We start from the raw sequence: 18,297 nt of genomic DNA on the forward strand, positions 1-18,297 counted from the left end.
GGGAGGACCCGACGAGGAGGCCGCTTCCCGCCGCCGCCGCCGCCGCCAGCGCTCCGGGCGCGTTGGCCGGAGTTCGGCACTTCCTCCGCCGGGGGCGTCCCCTCCTGGCCGGGGCGCGCGGAGCCCGGCCGCCCCCTGCTGGCGGGAGGAGCCCCCGGGCCGCGCCAGGTGGGCCTGATAAAGTGCGGAGGCCCCGAGGCAGCTCGCGATCACCCGGGCCGAGCGCGGAAGGGCGGGGTTGGTGGTCAGGGGCGCGGCGCTGACCCGGGGGCTAGACCTCCCTCCTGCCTCTGCCCAGAGAGGGTTTAACACCTGCAGATATCTGCCTCTGATTTCTTTCTAGCGGCCCACTTTTGAAGAGAAAGGGAATGGCGGATTGACTCTGAACTTGACAAAGGACTGATAAAACGCTTTAGTATTTAAGTGAGGGACTGGCCCTGAGGAAAAAGACGTTAAGATCTCTAAAACAATCTTATTGAAGTCTTCAGCTAGTAGAGACTCGGAGATAAATCCTAGGAATTGGTTGAAAAGTAATAGGTAGTTTTGAGCGTTTTATTTTAAAGAACAAAGCTTGCCCTGCTTGCTGCGTTTTTTTTTAAATCGAGGGATAACCTCCCCCATAATTAGAAACACCTGGAGCTGATGTACTCCGGTAGCATCCTTAAATAAAGAGGCTGTGCACTCTGCTATAATCTGAGTCTTTGAAAAATGTTTTTCAGAGGTGGAGGCGTTTTAAAATTTAAAACTTGGACTTCTCGGATTCCAGAACTGTGAGAAATAAATGTTTGTTGTTTAAGCCACCCAGACTAGGGCAGTTTGTTATGGTAATTATTATAGTAACTTGTTACATCAGCACAAACTAAGACATCTGGGGAGCTAGCTGTCTAACTTACCCAGACATTCTGTTTTAATCTTCCAGAAGGAAAGCCCAGGAAGATATATTTAAAAACAAACAAGCAAGCAAAAAACTAGGTGAGCATGACCCACACTTGACATACAGAACCACTGATTTAAATAATACCAAGTAGTGGGGCGCCTGGGTGGCTCAGTCGTTAAGCGTCTGTCTGCCTTCGGCTCAGGTCGTGATCCCAGTGTCCTGGGATCGGGTCCCGCGTCGGGCTCCCTGCTCCGCGGGAAGCCTGCTTCTCCCTCTGCCACTCCCCCTGCTTGTGTTCCCTCTCTCGCTGTGTCTCTCTGCGTCAAATAAAATCTTAAAAAATAATAATAATAATACCAAGTAGTATAAGTAAACGCCGAGTAACATCTGCTTGTGCAGTTCCAATTGGAAAAGGCTGGGAGTTGGGTCGGGCGAAAGCACAAATCTTCAGTATCATGGGCTGATAGCTCAGTCAGGAAGCAGGTGTTTATATATAAAATCAAGAGAAAATCATACAATCTGAGATTTGTGACTGAATAAGTGACTCTAACATTTCCATTTGCTACGTATAGGAATGGCCTGCTTAGAAAATCCCCTTGTGATGCTCTCACACGTTCGTCACACCTCTCATCCCCTGCCAAGCTCTCTACCTGGAATACATCCCAGACCATGACCTCACCCAAGGCTCTCCCGTGTAAACCTCTCCTCAACATTCAAGTGCTAGATCAAGGGATCACCTGCCCTTTTCACCTCGAATTTCCCTGGCAGATTTACACATTCATTTATTTATTAGAAAGCTTATGATTGTGCCAAGAAATGTTCTCGATACTCCAAGGACAATGATGAGCGGTATAGACAAGATTCTTGCTCTCAAGGACTTTATACTGTAGTGGAAGCAAGGCAGAATATTAAAAAGCAATCAAGTAAATGGGATAATTTCAGATAGATATAGATTTTACGAAGAAAATTAAATGGGAAAATGCCATGTAGTGAATGATCATTGAACGAAGAATAAAAGCTACACTAATCAGCAGGCCTATCCTAAAGAAAATATTCAAAGTAGGTATCAAGTGTCCTATGTGTCCCACATGAATAACCAACTGACCCCGAAGTATTTACCTCCTTGGTCTTAATTCAGGTGCTCATATGAGAACGGTTTCTTTTCACTCTTTTTCTTTCCATTGGTCTGTGAGTCTGTACTATACCAATTCTTACCTGCTTTAACTACAGCAGCTTTCTATAAATCTTTTTTTCGGGCAAATCAAATCCTCTCATTGTGTAATTCTTTTTCAAGTTTGTTATAGCCATTTTTGTTCCTTTGCATTTCCATGTACATCTTAGTACTGACATATCAATTTTCAAAAATGTACGTGCTGGGATTTCTATTGGAACTGCATTGAATTCATAGAATAATCTGAGGGGAATTGAAAGCACTGAGTCTCCAAAAATATTGATGTGGTATATCTATCATTTATGTAGATCGTAATATCTTTCAATAATATGAAAAGATCTTGAATTGTTTGTAGTTGGTATATAAGAATAAAAATAAAATGATTTGTGTAGAATTAGTTTAGTTTCAATGACTATGATAATTCTAGAAGTTAATTTATAAAGTTGCATTTTTATGTATAGAAACATAGGGTTTTTTTTTTCTTACTTTCCAATCCCTATACATTTTATTCCTTTTTTTTAAAATTCTTTTTTCCTATTTTGTTTCACTGGCTAGGACTTCCAACATAATTTTGAATAAAAATGGAGATAGGCAATCCAATTTTCAACATATCCCCATTAATTTATTTTAATGGCCTTTTTGTTTTAGAATAGTATCAGATTTACAGAGAACTTCAAAGACAGTACAGAGAGCTCCTACATACCTCATACCTAGTTTCCCTTGTTGCAAATATCTTATAGTAGTCATGGTACCTTTGTCACAATTAATAAGCCAACATTTATACAATTAATAAAGTCCCTGCTTTATTCAGATGTCCTAGTTTGACCTAATTCAGCTGTCTGTCCTTTGACCGAAGGGCATTGCCCTAATGCCCTCTTTCTATTCCAGGACCCCATCCAGGGTACCCTATCACATTTTACTAATATATCCCCTTAGGCTTCTTTTGGCTGTGACAGTTTCTCAGACTTTCCACGTTGCTTATGGCCTTAACACTTTTGAGGAGTACTGGCTAGGTATTTTGCAGAATGTGCCTTAATTGGGCTTGTCTGATATGTTACTAGTGATTACAGTTACAGGTTTTGAGGAGGGAGACCACCAAGAGCACGTTCCACCCTCATATCACATCAAAGGCATATACTGTCAATAGGATTGATGTTCATCCCAAACACTTGGCCGAGGTAACCTTTGTCAGGTTTCTCTACTGTAAAGCTCTTCGTTCCCCACCCCCATCCCTTTCCATATTGTTCTTTTTGGAATGAAATCACTGTGAACAGCCAGCACTTAAGGAGTGGGGAGTATGCACCACATCCCTGAGGATACAGTCGCTACATAAATACTTTGGAATTCTTCCACACGGTAGATTTTTCTCTTTTCTCTCATCTGTTTATTCTATCACTTCTTTATATCAGTTTATCTGGATTGATATTGGGATAATTCCAGACTTATAGAATGGGATAGGAAGTCTTCCCTCTGCTTTTATTTTCTGTAAAAGATTGTGAAGACTTGGTGTTATTTTTTCCTTAGACATTTAGTAGAATTCACAGTGAAATTATATGTCTGTGCTTTATTTTTGAAAGTTTATAAACTATTGATTCAATTTCTTTAATAGATATTCAGGTTATCCAGTTCTCCCAGTGTGAGGGTTGATATAAAGTACTGGTCCATTTCATCTAAGTTATCAAATTTGTGTCCATAAAGTTGTTTATGACATTCCTTTCATGGGCTCTGTAGTGATAGTCATGACTCCTTTTTTTTTCACGTATATCAGTCATTTGCCTATTTTTTTCCTTGGTTAGCAAGACTCAATGTATGGATTTTGTTTGTTCTAAGAAAGTAGCTTTGGTTTTTTAAAATTTTTCTCCATTGATTTGTTTTCCACTATAATTTTTATTATTAATTTTTTGTTTATTTTAGGCTTACTTTACCTAGTTTGCTAAAGTAGATTAGGTTTTAGATCTTTCTTCTTTTCAAACATGAATTTAATGCTATATATTTTCTTCTAAGGGCTCCTTTCACTGCATTCCACAATTTGATAAATTGTAGTTTCTTTTATTTTGTTCACAATATTTTAAAATTTATCTTGATACTTCTTCTTTGACCCATGTATTATTAGGAATTATGTTAATATCCAAATAGTTTGGGATTTCCCAGCTATCTTTATGTTATTGGTTCCTAGTTTAATCCTATATAGTCTGAGGACATAACTGAATGATTTCTATCCAATATGGCAGCCACTGGCACATGTAGCAGTTTCCATTTCAGTTAATTAAAATTAAAGTTTGAAAGGATTCCCTCAGTCACAGTAGCTATATTTTAAGTGCTCAATAGCCACGTGTATTCAGTGGCTACTTTATTGTTTTGAAACAGATTAAGAACATTTCTATCATTGCAGAAATTTTTTCCCACTTTTATGGAGATAAAGTTAACATATAACATTGTGTAAGTTTAAGATGTACAATGTGCTGAGTTGATAAACTTACATATTGAAAAAGGATTACCACTGTAGCATTAGTTAACATCTCCATCACATCTTATAATTACCATTTCTTTTTTGTGGTGAGAACATTTAAGATTTACTCTTAGCAACTTGCAAGTATATAATACAGTATTGTTAATTATAGTCATCATGCTGTATGTTAGATCCCCAGAACTTCTTCATCTTATAGTTGGAAACTTATACCCTTTAACCAATATCTCCCCATCCCCCCTCACTAGCCCTTCGTAACTACCATCTACGTTTCTGAGAGTTTGGCTTTTTTAGATTTCACATATAAATGATACCATGTAATATTTGTCTTTTTCTGTCTGACTTATTTCACATAACATAATGCCCTCAAGATCCATCCATATTGTTTCAAATGGCATGATTTCCTTCTTTCTTGTGGCTGCATAATATTCTAGTGTGTGTGTGCGTATCATATTGTTTTTGTCCATTCGTCCATTGATGGACACTTAGGTTGTTTCCACATCTTGGCTATTGTGGATAGTACAGCAATAAACATGGGAATGCAGACATTTCTTTGCTATCCTGTTTTCATTTCCTTTAGAAATATACACTGAAATGGAATTGCTGGATCATATGGTAGTTCTATTTCAGACAGCACTGTTATAGAACGTGACAAAAGAGGATATCTTTATGATTTTAGGATAAGTTAGGATTTTTTAAACAGTCACAAAAAATAGTGATAATTATAAAGGAAATTATGCTAAGTTAAACTAAATAAACCTTTAAAAATTTTCCCTTAAATAAGCCAGTAAGGGAGCAAAAGATAAGTTAACAGAGCAGGGAAATCTATTTACTACACAATAAAAACAAAGTGCTCAAATTTGAAATATGTAAATAATTTATAAAATTCAATAAGAAAATACATATGACAAAATAGAAGAATGGGAGAAAAAGAGTTGAAAAGATACTTCAGAGGATCCAAATAGCCAACAAACATATGCAAATGTGATCAGACTCATCAGTCATCAGGGAAATGATCATTTAAACCACAAATCAGTATCTTTCACACCTCCTAGATTGGCTAAAATTAGAAAGTGTTGACAATACCAATTGTTGGCAAAGGCAGAGGACCCAGAGCTCACATGCATTGCATTTGAGAGTGTGAACTTGTACAACCATTTGGAGAACTTTTATCCACCGAAGTTGAAGACAAACATTTCTACTCATAGGTATATACTTGTCTGTACTGCAAAACATGCATTAAAAAGTTTTATAATAGCATCATATGTTAATCAACAACAGATTAGAGAAGTAAATTTTTTAAAGATTTTATTTATTTGAGAGAGCACTTGCACGTGAGAGAGCACGAGTGGGGTTGGGGGGGCAGAGGGAGAGGGAGAAGCTGACTCCCCACTGAGCAGGGAGCCTGACACGGGGCTTGATCCCAGGACCTGGGGATCATGACCTGAGCCAATGGCAGGTGCTTACCGACTGAGCCACAGTGGTGCCCCTAGAGAAATAAATTTTTGTGTAGTAACGCAATGAACTATGCAACAGTTACAATTATCAGCAATAGTTCTACTCTATAGCATGGACTAATCTCACAGATATGTTAAGGAAAACCAGACGCAGTGTAGTTCATGTGGTTTAGTTCCACTCCTATAAAATGGTAAGACTAATCAATAATATTAGCTTTCAGGATAGTGTTTATTCTTTGGGGAAAAGAAAAGGTGGAGTACTTAGAAGGGACGTTCCAGGTTTTGGTGATGTTCAATTTTTTTAAATCTAGAATCTAAATTCTAAATGATGGTTATATTGGAAGTGTTTAGTGATAATTCATCAAATCCTACACTTTTGACTTTTGAACTTCCTCTTTGTAGGTTACACACTAATGAAGTTTATTAAAATCATTTTTAATGTGCTTTTTTAAAAGAAGTATGTATATGAATGACCAAATGGACATATGAAAAATTTCTAAATCAAGGAGTAATAGGGGTGCCTGGGTGGCTCAGTCGTTAAGCAACTGCCTTCGGCTCAGGTCATGATCCCAGGGTCCTGGGATCGAGCCCAGCATCTGGCTCCCTGCTCTGCGGGAAGCCTGCTTCTCCCTCTCCCACTCCCCCCTGCTTGTGTTCCCCCTCTTGCTGTCTCTCTCTGTCAAATAAATAAATAAATAAATAAAATCTTTAAAAAAAAAAGAAGTAATAGCAGTGGGAAAAAATACAAATTAAAACAAGATAATATTTCACAATCATCACATTGGTCAAAAATATTGTAATGTGACAAAATTAAATGCTGGTAGTAATGTAAGAAATAATCATTCTCATAACTGCTGATGAGAATGTAAACATCCTAGAATATTTGTAGCACAATTTGGTAAAGTTCTGTGTTTAGGTACTTGATGAATTAAAAGGGTTGTCCAAAGAAATAGACTTAGTAGGATGTGCATGTGTTATAGAAGCCAAGGGCAGGCTGCCCCAAAGTGGACCACTTTAGCATCAAGATTATTTTAAGTTAAAAAACAATCAAAGATATTCCTCCTGAAACCTTTCATTGCCTTTCTCTAATTTGGACTGAAAGCTTAGGCTGGTGGCACAGCTATTCTGGAACTTTCCTTTGCCATTATTCTAAATTCTTTCTTCGCTTCTCATATTGTTGGAGCTCTCACTGCATTGATCTCAATACCTCGCCTTACTGATGTTAGTAACTTTCTGAAGAAAAGGTGTTTGAAAGTAAATAATTTTGAGTGCCTATATGCCTGAAAATACTATTACTTTACCCTCATATTTGATTTAATGTTTGAGTCATTACATGACTCTAGATTAGAATCTTTATTTTCTCAATTTTAGTTTTTTAAAGGTTTTGTTTATTTATTTGAGAGAAAGCGGGGAGCCTGGAAGGGCAGAGGCAGAGGGAGAAGCAGGAGAAGCAGGCTCCCGGCTGAGCAGGGAGCCTGATTGGGGGGGAGGGTACTTGATCCCAGGACCCTGGGGTGATAACCTGAGCTGCAGGCTTTAAGGACATAACAATGTAAACAACTGAGACACCCAAGTGCCTTAGCCTTCTCAATTTTAATTTCAAAGCATTTGTTTACTGAATTCTTGCTGGGGCTCTGCAAGGTTTGGCTTGAATCAGCGGCACTTGGCAGATCAGGGTTATCTGCTCCATGTATTTCTCATCTTCCTTGGAGATGTAAGCCTGATTGCTAGTTAGAGAGTGTGGAACTCTCAATGTTCAGCCTGCACGTGTTCACCCACTCCCCTCTTTCCAGCATGGCACTTTGCCCTTCATTATACCATGCTGGGCATCCTCTTCAGTATAATTCCTCCTGATAAGGAACCGTAGGTATTCTATAGGCATGTAAATGGTAACCTGCCCTACAAGACTGCAGAGAGGATCTCCAAGTAATTGAACTTTGAAGGGACATTAAACTAACTTTAAACTGCTTAGAGTCTACCCTAGAACTCTATCATTGCTGTTAAAAGAATCTTTCTCTCCAGTTCCTAAATTTTTCCAGGTCCGTCCTTTGGATTACATTGTTTCACTTATGCACCTCTCTTACAAGTACCTAGATCTCTGCATTCTCATCTGTGTTATGTCAGATACCATGCTTTGTATGCTTTCCATTTTCAAAATATTTGTAGCTGTTTCTCATTCCCTGTTGTCTCCTTTCTCAGTCTATTTGATTTGGGGTTTTTTAAACTTTTAAAATTCATCTGTTGTCATGTTACTGGACTTTTAGGAGTAAATGGAGATAAACAAATGCATTCAGTATGCCTTGTTTAACCAGAATTCAAACCAAATCATGCCTTAGCCCTATTTAAAAATCATCAGTGGTTCCACACAAAATTCAATTTGCAGTCTAATGTTTGCAAGATGACATTTGTTGCTTCTCAACATCACTTCTACTCATACTATTTCTTTGCTCTTTACTAAAATTCATCCTGTTTTCCTAAGATGCCATGTTCTCTTTCATCTTAGGGCATTTGCTCTGAATGCCCCTTCCTCTCTGTTCCTTCGTTTAGCTCCTCACAGCCTTCAGCTTTCAGCATAAGTATCACCGGCTCTTTCCCCTTCCCCCAAGCTAGGATGGATGCCCATTATTTCCTCTACGATGGTATCCTGTGTGATGCTAGTCACTTGGGCACTGCATTATAATGTAAGTTTACTACTGTATTTTCCACTCCACATTATAAAATCTAATCAGGAACTTGGTCTTCTTCACTGTAAGAACATCAACATTCAGTATCTGTGTAGCAAGTATGCATTAAAAATTTGATGAATGAATCTCGAATGAGCACTAGACTCTAATCAAAAACATGAGTTCATATCCCAGTTTCCTCCATTGACCAACTCTGTGATCTTTGAATAGGTAAAGAGCATACTGTTTAGAGGATGTGGTGAGGTCAGTTTCTGGCTCTGCCATTTCTTCTATGATCTCAGGAGATCATCATCTCTCCAATCTACATTTTCTCAGCTTTAAATGGAGTTCAAATACATGCCCTGTTGTCTGCCCAAAGTGATACAAAGATAATATTCATAAATATGCAGCTCATTTTATAAATGCATAAAATATGCTAAAATTCAATCATGCTTTAAAAAGCTATTGAATACCGATTACTGTGTGTCCTGGCACATTCTTTGCTGTGCATGTGTAAGTGGCTTTTCTGTTTAAATTATCAGCCTCTCATTTAAGTGTCTATAATGATATAATATAATACAATTAAGAGCAAAAGTACAAAGTGTCCCTGTTATTAACATAATTTTAAGTAATTATAAATTATAAAATATTTTTAAAGTGCCAATTAAATTTAGCAATATTTTTCCATAGGTTATGTATTCCTATTTAACCATTATAATTTTAATTCCATGTTCATTTTTATATAATTTTCAACAGTTAATGTAGAACAGCTCGGAAAAATATAAATGAAATTCTAACCAATTTGGACAATTCTCTTTATTGCCTTCTGTTTCTACATTGTGCAGGATAATCTAATATTCATGAGATCAAATAGCCAAATACAATTATAACATCTCAGTTTGTAGAAGATTGTATTTTGTGTTATGGACTTGATGTGGAGGCCCCTCTATTATGTGGGGGCAGGATACACTTTTAACTATTTCTTCACAGAGCTGATTGACACCATCTTCTAGAAAATGCACAGTAATCAATGTTATGACTGATTCCTCTATTGAATTGAAAATCCTCTTTAAATCCACCAAAGGCCATTTTAAAATAAATTTATCTGCAATATGATTTTCATGTCTAAACTAGTCATTATATGTTTATTTGATTGCCTGGAAATTGTAAAAGAAAAAAGATAGGACAAAGAACACTTAACAAAGTCGTCTTTTCTCAGAATCATTTAAGAACATCATTTGTGAAGATTTATTTATAAATCTTAATGTTTAAAAAAACTCAAATGTTTTAATGGGAATGTCTTCACAGTTTGATAGGGATTTTTTCGAAGAGAGGAGTTGAATCAAGGCACATCTCTACATAGATTATGTCATATTTTTAAATGGTTAAATTTATCTGTTTTGAATATATTTTGAAATGTTCAGTTGGTAAAGCATATAACCCCTTAAAGAATATAACTGCTTGTCTAGTTAATGCATGTAACACTTTGAGGAAATTGTGTACGGATACTAGTTCACTAGTCACTGTAGGCAATGTATATCTACCTTATTTATACACATGCTCTGTGGCAAATACTATTTTAAGTCCTATACCTGTATTAACACCTTTAATGGAATAGCCCTATAATATGGGTACTTTTCCTATTCATAGTTTACAGGTAAGGGAATGGGCCCCAGATGACACAGATATGAGGTGGTAGGTCCCAGACACAATCCCACAACATCCGGTTCCAGAGTCCCTGCTCTTCCCCCTGCCGTGCTGCTGATCCCAGCACTCATCAGGTAGTAGCTTCAAGGGCAGACTAGTCTCTTGTTATTCAGGTAAAACAGTTTGTGGATTGGAACTGTTTGGCCGCAAGGGGGCAAGCTTTGCAAATTCAATCCTGCTGAACAGTGACAGAAAAAGTTCTGCACTCCTGACTAATTTACCTAGGAGTTTCCTTGTAGCAAAGACCATCAAGTCTCAGCAGTGGGTTGTCCAATGTATGTGGTTAGGGCCTTCTGAGTCAGTGAGAATATCAAGAGGGTTTCAAGATTTGCTACATACTAATTAAATACATGTTAGGGGTTGAAGGGTGATACATAACAAAAAGACTTCGTCAAAATTTCAGACTTTGGCCCTTTGAAAACAAAACCGTGAGGCCAGAACCAGCATAGTTGTCATACTTGGATCGAAATACTCTGAAAAGCAAGATACTGGGTCAATAATTTCCTTTTCTTCTCTCCCACCAGTTCTACATTAACAAATTCATTGAGGCCTGTTCCATTCCAGGAATTGTTCAAGTTGAATATAAAATGTCAATGCAACCAATATTGCTTTTACTTTTATCAGTGTGGTGGTCGAGTAAGTCTAAGTTAAACTTCATTAACAAAAAACCCTCAAACCTCAGTGGCTTAACCTAGAACACGTTTATTTTTTGCTCACGGAGGATCTGATGTGGATCTGGGCCAGGCCCTGGGCAACTGTCTACCCCATGATGCTGGGGATCCAGGCTACTCCCATATTGTGGTGTCACTATATCAACTGCTGCTTCTATAATCACTAAACCAGGGCAAAAGATGACTGAACAATCTTGCCCCAGCTATTAAAATGCTTTGGCCCTGAAGTGACAGGCTTTACTTCTGTTTACAAGGCATTGGTGAGTACTAGTCACGAAAGTCTGTCTGTATATATGCGGGTTAGAAAAATATAAGTCTACCATGTGCCCGGAAGGAGAGGACACTAGAAGTTTCTCCCATATGTAGATCACTGTTTCTAAAAGACTAGGCAGAGAGTAAGCAAACACATTTATATTGTGAGAGATAAGGAGTTACTCCAGTAGTTTAAGTGCATTCACATGAGGGTTCCTATTGATGTATGAAAAGCTATGAAAAGCTAAAACTCAGACAATTGTCTAGTGGCAAATATATTAAAGGAAGTGTTTTACCCATCATATGTTTTTAAGCTTGAACCAGGGCTGAACCTTGGTGTTACTGACAACAATTCTTTGTTGGAGGGGGCTTTTCAGTGCCCTGTACCATGTTTAACAACAGCCCTGGTCCCTCCCCACCAGATGCCAATAGCCAACACCCCTCCCCACCCAGATGTGACAACCAAATATGCCTCCAGACATTGCCACATGTCTCTGAAAAGGCAAAATCACTCTTGGTTGAGACCCACTGGTTTGAAACATCCTCCTTCAACACCAAACCTTAGAGTTAACACAGTAACATATGCATGTGTATATGCTTTACATTCTATAAAACACTTTATTTACTTGGCTTTATTTTACTAAAATAGTAAGATTGGAAGAAAATGGTATTATTATATTTAACACAAGGACACAAGTTGAAAAAGGTGTCATGCTCTGTCCATATCCCAAGGTGAGTAAATGGCGGGGAGACAACTCTTTCTAAATCCTCTCACTCCAGACTCATAAATATGCATAAGTGTTTATTGAGTACGTCCTGTAGGACAGGCACTGTTGTCACTCTAGAGGATACAAAGATAAAAGGTCCAGTTCCTGATTTCAGGAGACTCACAGTCTAGTGCATAAAAGAGGCAAATGAACGTAAAATTACATTGGTGGTAATTAAGTGCTGCTAGAAAGGCTCCCAGTGCTTCAAGGGGAGGCATTTCACCCACAGGACCATCGGAGAAGCAGGGGAAACACTGCAAGAGAAAGGAGGGAGTGATAGGAGGCAACGGAACAAAGAGAATGCTGAATTTCATTTCCGACTCACCACAGAGAAAAGGAACTGAAATAGAGAGCACTACTGAGCAGATCAAGAAGAGAGGAAAGCGCCATAGTCTGAGCTGTGAGAGGGAAGAATTGTGAAAAATGCCGCTAAGCCCCAAACCTGCAGGCAGGTGTTGTCTGAATACTCGCCAGAGACACAGACACCCTTCTCTTCACAGGTGTTCTCTGATGTTGATTCAAATGAATCCCATTGAGCGCTCCAGGAAAACATTAAAAATTAAAAAAAAAGGGGCGCCTGGGTGGCTCAGTCCTTAAGCGTCTGCCTTCGGCTCAGGTCATGATCCCAGGGTCCTGGGATCGAGCCCCGCATCAGGCTCCCTGCCCAGCGGGAAGCCTGCTTCTCCCTCCCCCACTCCCTGTGCTTGTGTTCCCTTTCTTGCTATCTCTCTCTCTCTGTCAAATAAATAAAATCTTAAAAAAGCAAAAAAAAAAAAAAAATCCACTTATAAAAAAAAAATTAAAAAAAAAAAACCCTCAGCCCCTATGTTTCTGAAGCAGAAGAAAAGTGAACGAATACGATTAGGTTTAAAGAAAGGATTTTTCGGGGCGCCTGGGTGGCAGTTAAGCGACGGACTCTTGATTCTGGCTCAGGTCATGAACTCAGGGTCCTGAGATCGAGCCCCAAGTTGGGCTCTGCACTGGGCATGGAGCCTACTTAAGATTCTCTCTCCCTTTCCCTCTGCCCCTCCTCCCCACACAAAAAATAAAATAAATAAAATAAACTTTCTAAAATGAAGATTTTATTTATTTGAGAGACAGAGAATATGCAAGAGAGTGAGCACAGCAGGGATGGGGCAGAAGGAGAGGGAGAAGCAGACTCTCCGTTGAGCAGGGAGCTGGGACTGGGACTCAGGGCTCAATCCCAGGACCTGGGATCATGACCTGAGCTGAAGGTAGATGCTTAACCCATTGAACCACCCAGGCACCCCTAAAATAAAATAAACTTTAAAGTGTACCAGACGGCCTTTGCACTTTCATCTCCTACCTGTGATACTGGGGATTATCTTTGATGTTTTAGATTCCTTGTTTGGAAACCAGAGAGGGGGCAAAGGTTATTTTCTCACGGGGGAGGATCTACCGCCTTCAAGTGCTCTTCTCTCTCCATCATGAATCAGTTCACCTCTCTCTCAGCCTTGACCCATATTGTGCTGTTCCTTTGGTCATCCACCTGCACGACTCACAAACCGTGACTCACCCCTTTTCCTGCCCAGCTATTATCTCACCAGGTCAGTCTCACTTCACCCTCTGGGCAGGTCCTGCCTGCCCCTTGTGTGAAATCCCACTTCTTTTCCTCATCTGAGGCATTGAAATGAGTCCGGGCTTTCTGCGTTCAGCTGCTGCATGGGTTGCTATTGGCAGTCTTAGCAGTCCTTGTGTTGGTTGAGGGCAAAAATTCCTCACTGGGACTCATCCGCATCCAAATTCCCCGGTGTGCCCCCTGCAGAGAAAAACAGTGGGAGGGGCAGTACCTGTCAACTCAATTTGACAAATCCTGCAAGAGTAAAACTGGAGAGATCTATGGGCAGGAAGAGCAGCTTAAAAGAGGTGGAGAATTGGGGGAAAGAGCTGGGGGTGGGGAGGAAGGTTCAGTGTCTTTGTGACTTGGGTAGGGAGGGGGTAAAAATATGTAGCGCAGGAGGGACAATCTCCTCTGGGCTGGATCCCCTGGAGGTTGGCCCCTGAGTGCCTGGGAAGTCCCTGGGGGACAGGTTCCCTCTGCATCCAGAGAAGGGAGCTACAGGAAGGGAGGTGGCAATGAAGGGGTACGGCTTACAGACACAAGATTGGAAAAGCATGCTTCTCTAACAAGAGGAAAATGGGAAGAGAGCAGGGGGAAGTGGCATCAGGAGCAGTAAAAATAACCTGGGAAGGCAAAGGGGGTTCACTGAGCAATGGGGTCTCTGGCATAGCCCTGTTAGTGTCTAAAAGGTTTATTACAGTGTCCTGGTTAGGAGCAGAGCCCAGGGCAGAAATCTCAGCTCTGCCACTTCTAGCCATGCTATCTTGGAAAATTTACTTACATTCTCTAAGCCTCTTTAAGTCATTCCTATAGAAGTTTCGTGAGCATCTACTGAAATGAAACACGCGCAATTGTGCGAGGCCAGACATGAGGGTGGGGGTGGGGGTCGGCGCGGTACTCAATAGTTGACCAGCTCCTTCTTTTTTTTTTTTAAAGATTTTATTTATTTATTTGAAAGAGAGAGAGAATGAGAGATAGAAAGCACGAGAGGGAAGAGGGTCAGAGGGAGAAGCAGACTCCCTGCTGAGCAGGAAGCCCGATGTGGGACTCGATCCCGGGACTCCAGGATCATGACCTGAGCTGAAGGCAGTCGTTTAACCAACTGAGCCACCCAGGCGCCCTGACCAGCTCCTTCTGTCTGTCAAAATGGGGGGCTGGGCAGATGACGGTGGGGTGGAGCAGGGGCAGCTTGAATAGTAGATAAAAGCACAGGCTTTGAGTCAGACAAAACTAGATTGAAATCCAGTTTGATTTAGACCTAGACTAGATTCAGACCTGCACCTTGCAAGCGTCCTTATCTTGATCACTCCAGGTAAACTTTATGACCCTCAGCGTCCTCATCTTTAAGTGAAGCTTAATAAAATATATCTCAAAGAGGTACTTTATAAGGATTAAAGTCAGGATTAGATATTACAGAACAGTTTCTGGCATAGACTAAGTCCAATAAATTCCAGCCAATGTTATCAGGACTCCAGCAATTAGGTTGGCTTTTTGTTTTGGATTGAGCATTCTCAGGGTGATGATCTATGAAATACTTTATTTCCACAAAAATGTATTACATTCTTATGATGATCAAGGCCGTGGCCTAGACACTAAGGGCAAGGCACTTATTTAGAAATAATAAAATCTAATGCCTGTCTTCAAAGTGGTCACAGTCTGATGGACTGAGCAGACATATAGGTATTAGCAGGAAAATGGTCCAGTTGCCAAATGGGAAGGAAGGAGTCAATTCTTATTGTAAAGATCCAGAGTCCCCAGGAAGCTGATCATGACGGATGGGGATTTCAAGGCAGAGAATTGGAGGAAGGATGCCTTAGGGAGTTGGAATAACTGTGCAGGAAGACCAAATATGAAAATGTTTGATATATTTGGAGAGTAATTTGGGGTGTGTGTTGTGGGTTGCTATAAAAAATTATAACTTGATACTTTTTTTAATGATGGAACTATTTCCTTTTTTTAATGATGGAACTATTTCTTATTCAACAAGCCCTCATAGCGCCTTGCGCAAGGTAATCTTCAGTGAAATAAATTAAATTGAAGATGCTTTCTCATTAGATTCTAATTTCCCAAATATCCTAAAGTTTATTGCTTTTTTTGCATGATAAGTTTATTTTGTAGAGCCATTCCAATTAATATGCTTAGGTGTCTCTGCTGGCAGTGTTTCAGAAATAATAATAGCATGACTTTTAAAATTTTCATAGCAATTTTCGTGGCTTTAAATAATTCATCCTTCATACAAGATTCTGTAAAACTATGTAACAATTTAGCCACCACCGCCTTTTGATTCTGGCTGATAATTATGAGGTTCCTTTCTGTCAGGTAGTAGAAACAAAGAAAAGCCTTCCTCTGCCTTGTTGAGTGAAAGGACATGGAGGTGGAGGTCCAGAGAATGTGTCATTTCCCCAGGAAAGGAGGCAGCTGATCCAAAGATGCTCCAGTGCAAAACAGGAATGAGCGAAAGACTGGTGAGCAATGTGGTCATTAAATGCACTCAGCTGGACTATCCACTCCTGACCTACATATTAACAAAGAGGGAGAAGGAGGAAGGAGGGAGAAGGTGTTGTAGAGGCGAGAACACTCTTCAGAATCAGAAGTATTACTGGAGGGATCCAGTCCTCAAATGTATTTGAAGTCCATTTTGTTTCAGTAAGAACATAAGGAAGCAAAGCAGGATTATGAGATTCAAAGGATTATTATTTCAGTGTTTGTATTGCCTGTGAAATACTGTACTGTCAGCCGACCTTGAATTTATCTGGCTCATTCTTACCTCACCAGGAGTTTCCTCCCTGCAGGGCCTTCCCTTGACCCCACACTCTCCTCCAGCTACAACCTTGCTGCTGCTTCTTCTCCCCGTGGTCTCATTTACAGAAAAAAGAAATGTACAGAGGTTGTCTATACTCACTCAGTTCTTCCCATTCTCCGTTGTAGGGATGGCAGTAATCTCCCCGGGACTAGTGCAGTGTCAGCCCTGAGCATTGCTCACTGGGACCCTGGCTACATTTGCACAGGCGAGGACTCCCATCGTCGACACATCCTCTTCTCTTCCCCCTGGGTGGACACTCTCTACTTCTCCTCCTTCCTCTTCGGCCATTCTTTCTCAGACTTCCTTTGTAATTCTCCATTATCCTCAGTACTATGAGACGGTGGTGTTCCCAAGGATCCCAGTTTTCTTATCTACATTACTCGCTGGTTGAAATCACCCCATTTTATGCTTCTATATCTTTTATATATTGTGTGTATTTTGTTGATTCCCAAATGTTCACCTCTGGACTGTGCTCTGAACTTTAGACTTTTATACCCACCACCTACTTACCACAGCTTAAACCAGACTCTCAATTCCCACCCCACAACTTGTTGTCACAAAGTTTTCAACATCTCAACAAGTGTCGTCCCTGCTTGCTTGTCATTCAGGCCCCAAATCTTGGCGTCATCCTTGAATCTGTTCTTTCTCTCACACCCCATCTAATCCACCAGCCATTACTTTCACTCTATATTATAAAAATTTTTTAAATTGACTGCTATGTGTCTGGTACTGATCTAAAAAAGCTGTAGATACAGAAAGAATAAAGCAGACAAAATCCATGCCCTCAGGTTCTGGTGACTTTTTTTTAAGATTTTATTTATTTATTTGAGAGAGAGCATGAGAGCATGAGCAGGGGGGTGGGGCAGAGGGAGAAGCAGACTCTGCTGAGCAGGGAGCCCGATGTGGGACTCCATCCCAGGACCCCGGGACCACGACCTGAGCCGAAGGCAGACACTTAACCACCTGAGCTGCCCTTTAAAACAGATTGACAAGCCACCTTTCACCTCCTACATATCACCACTGTTACCACTTGAGACAACACCACCCACCTGTCACCAAATTATGGCAGGAGCCTCAGGCTTCCTCTCTGTGTCCCCACCGTCTCTTGTCAGTCAGCAGCTGGAATGATCATTTTAAGACATAACTCAGACCATGATTTTTCTCTGCACATAACCCTCCAATGGCTCCCAGGGGAGCCAAATCTCACCCTGAGCAAAATCCAGAGTCCATAACAAAACCCACAAGGCTCTCTATGATCTTGGCCCTGCTATTGCTCCAATACCCACTAGCATCCTGCTCTCTCTGACTTTGCTACAGCCACACAGCCCCCTTGCTTTTCCCCTCGAACACCTTAAGCAGTTCACAACACAGGACCTTAGTTCTTGGGGCTTGGCATTTTCCCACACTTGAGATCTCTAAAACATCACCTGACTGCGGAGGCCTTCCCTCATCTTCAATATACAATAGGGTTGATATCGCCATCTTTCTCTCTTCCCCTTCCATGTTTTAGATATGTATGTCTGTACATCTTGCCAGTCTCCTCCATCTCAAATGTAAGCCTTGGAAGGCTAAGACTTTGTTTTGCTCACTGCTGTATCTCCATCTCCTGCAGCAGTAACAAGAAAAGATTATGCACTCAATAAATATTTATTGAATTATCTTCAATCCTGAAATTCTATAATTTGTTAATTTACAAGTGTGTTGATAGAGAGTCCTTTTGATGAAGGGTCTATATTTGTGAGTCAGCTTATACTAGATACGTGTGCCAGTTATGGCTCAGGAGCGGGGTTGCTGAGCTTCCCAGAGACCACATTAACGTTCTGTTCTATCCAAATTAAGTGTAAACTTTCAAGTCTAAAAATCAAGTATCCCGTCTCTTT

Source organism: Eumetopias jubatus, unplaced genomic scaffold, assembly GCF_037043125.1.
Source record: "Eumetopias jubatus isolate StellerSeaLion01/CBP00866 unplaced genomic scaffold, mEumJub1_p1.0 scaffold_6, whole genome shotgun sequence".
NCBI lineage: Eukaryota > Metazoa > Chordata > Mammalia > Carnivora > Otariidae > Eumetopias > Eumetopias jubatus.